This window comes from Pongo pygmaeus, chromosome 5, assembly GCF_028885625.2.
Source record: "Pongo pygmaeus isolate AG05252 chromosome 5, NHGRI_mPonPyg2-v2.0_pri, whole genome shotgun sequence".
NCBI lineage: Eukaryota > Metazoa > Chordata > Mammalia > Primates > Hominidae > Pongo > Pongo pygmaeus.
Window position 1 is genome coordinate 106625019 of NC_072378.2, and position 8334 is coordinate 106633352.

General features: G+C 43.3%; 1 long non-coding RNA gene across 1 annotated transcript; it reads left to right on the top strand.

Annotated features, from left to right (window-relative positions):
* The first annotated feature begins 3526 nt into the window (after positions 1-3526).
* LOC129037807 (uncharacterized) lies at positions 3527-8040 on the top strand. The gene is made up of 3 exons (XR_008502994.2): positions 3527-3716; positions 4319-4452; positions 7888-8040. It is a non-coding gene; the product is annotated as an uncharacterized LOC129037807 (long non-coding RNA).
* The last annotated feature ends 294 nt before the right edge of the window (positions 8041-8334 follow it).

Consider the following 8334-nt stretch of genomic DNA (forward strand, 5'->3'; position numbering starts at 1 on the left):
GTAAATTAAAAGAAGGAACCTGTAATCCCACCATCCAGAGGAAACATGGTTGATCTGTTTCTATAGTGTATATTCTTCTAGACTACTGAATAATTGTATGCACCTTGAAAAACTTACATAATATAGAAAAAAAATCTTTTGCACAAATAGCATTATAACCAGTCCTTTTAAAATAATCTGGACTTTTAATTCCAGAGGTCCTGACATGATCTCTTTCCTTTGAAAAGCAAAGCCTGCCATCTGGTTTCTGCAGGTCATTAAAGGGTTTTTGCTGGAGTTTATCCTGGCAGGGGACTGCCAGGCAGTTGGGCTTCGGTGGCAAGTCCTGACCTGCCAAGTTGGCAGCATCACATGACAACTTGCTCCAGCCTCTCCTTTGTAATGAATTTGGCTTCTACCGCTACACAAAACACCCTTGGAGACTAAAACCTACAAATGTTATGCATTCCTAGACTTGGAGAGAAACTATGGCTACCAAGCCCATTTTTTGTCCTAGATTCAAATGAAAACACTGTAATGTGACCTCCCACGGGTTTTCCTCGGTGATAAACTTATGGAACTTCTGAAAATATTACTAATAATTAATTATTTCCTTGTCCCCTCCCATCCCTTGTCAAATGACTCTGAAATCTAATTTTTTTTCCTTCTGACAAACAGAAAAAGGAAAGCTACAGAAGCTCCCTGTACAATTCCCTCACCTGTTTACAGCCCATTCCTATTTCAACAATCCTAGGAACTGGCAGAAAGAGAGGGTGCAGGGAAGAAAGGGTGTTACTTGTCACCCAATGCAAGCAAACAAGATGTTGTGGAAGAAATTATGTCCTTCCAAAATTTGTATGTCAAAGGGCCTTTAAAGAGATAATTAGGTGGCCGGGCACAGTGGCTCATGCCTGTAATCCCAGCACTTTGGGAGGCCGAGGTGGGAGGATCGCTTGGGCCCAGGAGTTCAAGACTAACTTGGATAGCATAGTGAGACCCTGCCTCTATTTGTTTTTAATTTTCTAAAAAGAGGTAATTAGGTTAAATGAGGTCATCGGGTGGGGACCTAATCTAATCTGACTGATATCCTTGTAAGAAGAGGGAGAGGCACCAGGGGTCCACACCCGAAGAGGGATGACTGTGTGAAGAGGCAGCAGGAGAGCAGCCATGTGCAAGCCAAGGAAAGAGACCTGAGGGGAATCCAACACTACTGGCACCTTGATCTTGGATGTCCACCCTCCAGGACTGCAAGAAAATACATTTCTGTTGTTTAAGCCATGAAGTCTTTGGTACTTTGTTCTGGCAGCCTGAGCAGATTAATACGCAAGGCAAAAGAACACCTAAAACGTTTCCCTGAAGAACTATCTAGACTTTCCCCTTGATAAATCTCCTCAGTCCAGCAACCTTACAAAGCACACACACACACACACACACACACACAAATGTATCTAAAGAAGTTCAGTAACTACCAAATGATTAAACTTAGAGCTTGACTATTTACAATCAATGCTGTCTTCCAAAAGGTTACATCTTAAAGGCTCTTGTCTGGTATGTGTGTATTCTTCCTTCTAGCTCTCCAGTCATGCTCTCTTGAGTCATTTCACAGCTCCCTAATTGGTTTTCTATTTTCCAAGTGCCAGTTTTCTGATAAAAGCTGTTTACAGCCTCACCACTTTTGGCAGAGGAGGTGGAGGGAGGTGGAGGGACTGTTGACAGAAGTTGTTTCTAAGAAACTCATCTCTTGTTTTCCATTGATACAGTCTGTGATGGAAGAAGAGTCCTAAGGGACAAACTTAGGGAACAAAATATAAAATACCAAGCATGGGGGTGATTCCTTGCAGGGTGATATTCACACATCATTCAACAGCTGTGGATGGAACTCCTCCTCTGTGCCAGGGCAGTAATATGACCTCCCATGGGTTTTCCTCAGTGATAAACCTATGGGACTTCTAAAAAGATTATTAATAATTAAGCAACACTTTCCTTGCCCCCCTCCTACATCTTGTCAAATGACTCCAAAATCTAATTTCTTTTCCTTCTGATGAACAGAAAAAGGAAAGCTAATCTTGAAGCTCCCTGCACCGTTCTCAAACCTGTTTACAGCTCATTCCTGTTTCAACAGTCCTAGGAACTGGCAGAAAGAGTGGGTGCAGGGGATCTAGCCATGAGAAGTTAGCCATGAATGAGTTAATGGTCCAGTTAAGTGTGATGTTTTAATTAATGAACCCTGAGACTAACGCTGCTTTAAAACAAAACTGCATGCATTAAAAAAAAAAAAAAATCTCACATTCTGAAGGCACCATAGAGACGTTTGGTGATTAGAATGAGGAAAGGAGGAGAGGGGATGGACTCTCTGGAGGGCTAAGAGGCAGGAGTGGAGTGAGGCAGTGGTTCCCTTACAAGGCAGAGACAAGAGGAGGCAGGGGCTAAGGAAGAGGAAGGCTTGACCTTCTCTCAGCTGTAACTGCAGGGCAGGTTGCAGCTCAGCACAAATGCTGGGCTCCTGGCATGGCTTCCTGTGGTAAAAACATTTTCTGACAATGAGATGTGAGGTTGGACCATGTCCTCTTGGTTAATTAACATGTAGCTGTGATGCCTTCTCTGTGGCGGGCACGCCTTGCTGGTATCAGGCTCCGCCAGCCCTCTAGGGGAGAGAAGTGACTCTCAGAGGCAGGCCTAAGCCCGCTATTTCTCGGCCAGGAGAGAGAAGCACTGGTGCATACATTGCAAGCCCCAGATCAGCAGTCACACTGAATACCACTCCCCTCACCCCCTCACCTACCTCAGATCTTCCCCTATACCCACTCCATACACCTGCACCATGGGGCAGAGAGCAGCTCCCCAAACAGCACCCTGGATCAATCAAGTCCAGAGCTGTTTCCTTGGGAAGTTTTCTAGATCTATACCTATGGAAGATAATCAGCCCATAGAAAACTAAGGGTTTTACTGCTTCAGGAGACAGAGAAATAGAGGGAAAGACTACATAGGAAAAGTACTGTACTAGACAGTAAAAGAAAAAAATGACCATGGAAATGAACTTCCTATTAGAGGCCTGACCCAGGGCCTTTGTGACTCTTGGTATCTGCTCCTGAGCCTCCCAGTTTAAAAAACTGACAGGAGTTCAACAGATAAATTTGACCTGGAGTTGGAAGAAGACATTCAAATTCCCAAAAGACAATGGCTTCCAGGGACACTTGTGGGGGTTTCTGTTACTTCATAGTTTGAACCTTTAAATCTTATAGAACTCTCTTAGATTTGAATAATCCCTCAGATTCTATTTCTACCCCTCAAAACAACAGCCAGGCCAGTCTTTTTCACAATTCTCATGCTCATCTTAGCTGATCCTGGTGTGTTTTCTTTGCTTTGATTTTCACATGTACCATCTCCTGCAGCTAAGCTTCTGTGTTAACCTCCTGTCATTGTCTCTTTCATGGGCAGCCCAGTAAGCCACGCCTCCTGAGACTCATGCACTTGTACAGTCTTCTCCTCTTGAAGCTGGGCTGGCCCTGTGACTGTTTTGAACAATGCATACAATGTGGTGAAAATTATTTCTAGGACTCCTGAGTCCAGGCACCAAGATCTGGAAGCTTCTCCTCTTGTATTTGGGGGAACCTGGCCACATTGTAAGAAGTCGGACTATGCTGAGACTGTCATGATGACAGAAAGCCCAAGCTAGCCAGGTGGAGAGATCACACAGAAAGAGATGCCTGGCCAGCTGTTACCTGATATGCCATCATGTAAGTAAAAACGCCACCTTGGATGGTCCAGCTCATAGATGCCATGTACAGCAGAGGTGAGCCATTCCTGCCAAGCCCTGCCCAATTGCAGAATTATGAGTAAATAAATAATTGCTACTGTTTTAAGCCACTATATTTTGGGATGAGTTGTTACATAGCCATTGAAAACCAAAACACCTCTCTCCACCAAGTCATTTCCATCACTTCCTTCAAGACAGAGGCCAAGTCACCTATGTTGGAAACATACTTGACAAACTCAATACAGCTCATCTTATTTTAGAATTTGGTAGAGTTTGGATTATGCAGTTCTATGCCTGCTTTTGGTCAGTTTCACACATTTACCTATCCCTAAAATTAATAATGACAATAGCCAATGCTGAGCATCATGAATCAGGCACTATGGTTGGGAATGATATTATTCCTATTTTACGGATGAGGAGACTGTGGCACTGAGTGGTTAAGCACCTTATCCAAAGGTGGTTCTGTGTAAGTACCCTTCCCAATGTCCTTGTCCCTCTATTGCTTTGGTGATATGCACTCTGAACTTGAAGTGCTAAAAAGGAAGCTGATGTGGAGACAACAGAATGGCATCTGCTTTGCAGGCAAGAAGATAAAGGAAGAAGTACAGAGATTAAACTAAGAGATGCAGAAATTATAGTATATCAGCCGGGTGTGGTGGCTCATGCCTGTAAACCCAGCACTTTGGGAGGCCGAGGCAGGCGGATCAGATCACAAGGTGAGGAGTTCCAGACCAGCCTGACCAACATGGTGAAACCCTGTCTCTACTAAAACTACAAAAATTAGCCAGGCATGATGGTGCCTGCCTGTAATCCCAGCTACTCAGGCAGCTGAGGCAGGAGAATCACTTGAACTCGGGAGGTGGAGGTTGCAGTAAGCTGAGATCGCGCCACTGCACTCCAGCCTGGGCGACAGAGCAAGACTACATCTCAAAAAAAGAAAAAGAAAAAAGAAAGAAATTGTAGTACATCAGTGATGAGTACTGGAGCAGTAAGATCATACGGGCTTGGGGGAATTGACTGGGCTGATTTTGTCATTTGTGGGTTTGGGATGAGATTTATATGAAGAGTGGTTCTACTTTGATTGGGATGCATGTGAGATGACCTGCTGCTTTTTATTTAGTTTTTGTAACAAGCTTTCATTTGTACTAACTTGGATGGGTTTCTCTCCATTGTTATGAAAAGATTTCTGGCTAGGGTCGCCTCCAAAAGATCCTATCTAGATGATCAGAGGAGATGGCCATAAAATAAGACATTATAAAATATGTTTACTGGATATGCAGCTTTCTATCCAGTGAAACATAGATTTCCTGACAGATTTTATGTTAGGAGAGAAATGAAAGACTATGCCAGGAAACATTAAGTTCTTAGGAAATAATTTGGTTATAAACATATTTCCTTAATAGGATACAATTTGATTCTAACTCTCATTACCTTTTGACAAGAACAGTAAGACACTGGTTGTTTAGTCAGGGATTCGTGAAGCTTTCGCAAATGTTCACAGCCCACTGGGTTACACAGAGCAGATGCCAACATCCATCCTCATTTTACTGACGGGACTGAACTAAAGGGCTTGAAGACTGCCTGAGATCACATATGCAGTCAGTCAGAAGCTGGTCGGATCTTCAGGTTCCTGGATCAGTGCTCTCCCTACCACTGAGCATTATTCCACACTGTCTTTTTCACTCATGTGGATGTCAAGGAGATTTCTTTCTGGCTGTACAGATCTTCAGGTTCCATTAAAGTCTCTCTCTAGTGCTAAGTGTTTTGAAGATAGACGTCATTATTATATCATGGTCAGTTGGGGAGCTCTTCAAAATATAATGCTGATCATGAAAAATATAATGCTCATCATAAAATCATGTGCTTGCAGATGTTTCCCCTCTATGACCAAAATTTTCAGTGCTCTGAGGGGCATTCTAACTTTGAAACATTTTATGGAACCCACTTCTACCAACTTTATGAAGATTACTGGAACCTCTATTCTTACCACAAAGGTGGCCATATAATCAAACTTTTTGACCTTCCTAACTGTGGCATAGCATTCAAATGGGACAACAGGGGAATCTTTATTCACTTCCTGTAGATATTATGAAACATTTTTTTGTAAGCCACAGCTACCTTTTGCTCATAAAGTGGCAAGGTCAGTGTATTCTGTATACCGCCATCACCCCCTCCCCAAACCAAGAAGGCTATTCAATTTTTGTATTATTTTGAAATGCTTCAACTTCATAATCCTAATCTTGTGGTCTTTCATTAGTCTTACCAAAGATGGTTTCAGCCCCAGAACAAGGAGGGGATCAGTTTAAGGAAGGAGATGTTATCATCCTTGCTTCAAAGTTAAACTATAAACTAAATCCTTCCCGTGGTTAGCCTGGCCTGTGCCCACGACTGAGCAAAGATAGCCAGCCTGTGAGACTAGAAGCAAGATGGAGTTGGCCATGCTAGGCTTCTCTCATTGTCATTATCTTTGCAAGGGAGGTTTCAACTCCATTTACAACTTTTTTTTTTTTAGCCATAAAGGAAAGCATTACTCCTGGAGCTAAGAGGCTAAAGGGACTGTGCTAGTCCTCTTGTGCTAGTCCTCACCTCTGCACAGTTGGCATTTGAGGCCAGATAACTCTGTCGCGGGGACTGTCCTGTGCAATGTAGGATGTTAAGCAGCATCTCTGGCCCTACCCAGTAGATGCCAGTAGCACTTCCCACTCCCACCAACACACACACTAGTGTGAAAATGTCCCCTGGGGAGCAAATCACTCCTGGTTGAAATCTGCTGCGTTCAATACATGGAGCAAAAGGCCTACAGGGAACTTTCCCTTGCAATCTCCATCTCTTGCAGGGCTTTCATGGAACTGTCTGCCAATGACTGAATCTTGGTTTACTTGCAGTAATTCTATTCATGTAGTGTTCCAAAATAAAATGTATTGAGCATTCACCATATGACAGACTTTTTAGTGAGGGCTTGTCACACATTGTTTCATTTAATCCTGACAATACCCTGAGTACAATTGTGAATGATCCCCCATTTTACTTTTTATTTTTATTTATTATTATTATTATTATTTTTTTTTTTTGAGATGGAGTTTCACTCTTGTTGTGCAGGCTGGAGTGCAGTGGCGCGATCTTGGCTCTCCACCTCCTAGGTTCAAGTGATTCTCCTGCCTCAGCCTCCCAAGTAGCTGGGATTACAGGCATGTGCCACCATGCCTGGCTAATTTTTTCTATTTTTAGTAGAGACGGGGTTTCACCATGTTGGTTAGGCTGGTCTCAAACTCCCAACCTCAGGTGATTCACCGGGCTCAGCCTCCAAAAGTGCTGGGATTACAGGTGTGAACCACCGCGCCCAGCCTATTTATTTATTTTTGAGACAAAAATCTCGCTCTGTTGCCCAGGCTGGAGTGCAATGGCATGATCTCAGCTCACTGCAGCCTCTGTCCCAGGTTCAAGCAATTCTCCTGCCTCAGCCTCCCAAGTAGCTGGGATTACAGGTGTGTGCCACCACGCCGGGCTAATTTTTGTATTTTTAGTAGAGACAGGGTTTCACCTTGTTGGCCAGGCTGGTCTTGAACTCCTGACCTCAGGTGATCCACATGCATCGGCCTCCCAAAGTGCTGGGATAAAAGCATGAGCCACCGCGCCTGGCCAACCTCCCATTTTAAAAGGAGGAAACAGGCTTGGCAAGGTGAGGTGACTTGCCCTTGATCACCTAGAGAGTTGTTGGCACAGCTAGGAATGCAGAGGCAGTGTCCAGAGCCACCCCTTTGACCGCAGAATGCCACTGTCCCTTTTCTGCAGACAGTGAAATGGTTAAGTTAGGATTCATAACAATCGGGCAAAAAAAAACAGACTTAGTGGGTTTAATGGTTTCTAAAAACTCTTTTAAGTCTGTGTAAGTCTGTCTCCTTTCATTGCAATGTTTTTTTATAAACACCAGGAGAGCAATAATCATTTGAGCAGTTAAATGGATTTAGGATGGTAAAAATCTATATTTTTTTAGTCTTGAAATTATATCAAATCATTTGCCATTCTCACTGCACTATGGCCCTCCAGCCCCTGCAGCTACCCCTCTTCTCTCCCGCTGCTCCTCAAGCCCCATTACCTGCACTTACAGTTTTCTTTTAATTTTCCAAACAAGATTGCATTTTGTATTTCAGATATTACTCCAAGGAACAATATTGAGGAATTTCAAGGACAAAATACTAAGAAGGAAATCAAGTGAATCAAGCAGAGAAGAAAGAGAGTGGAAAAAGAAAACTGAAAATAAAAATATTTTCTAGACCCCTTGAAATAAAGCTTGAAAAACCACAGTGCTTTGCAAAATATCACATTCAATTGCCAGCTAAAAAAAATTCACTGGAAGTGCCATTGAGATAGCAGAGGGTGAGGAGGTCTTGTAAACCACACCCCAGGGCTGGGGCCAGGGTTTTTAGGCTCAGGCCTCTCTGATATGGTAGGAAGGTATGAAGAGAATCTTTTCGTCTTTTTTTAACCATTAATCTTTCTCAATGCAGCAGGAGACCATGGGGGTCCTGGGTCTGGGGGTCTGCTTTTCTTCCAAAGCTGAGCCAAGCTCAGTATCAAGGAGCTGACATCAAGACACT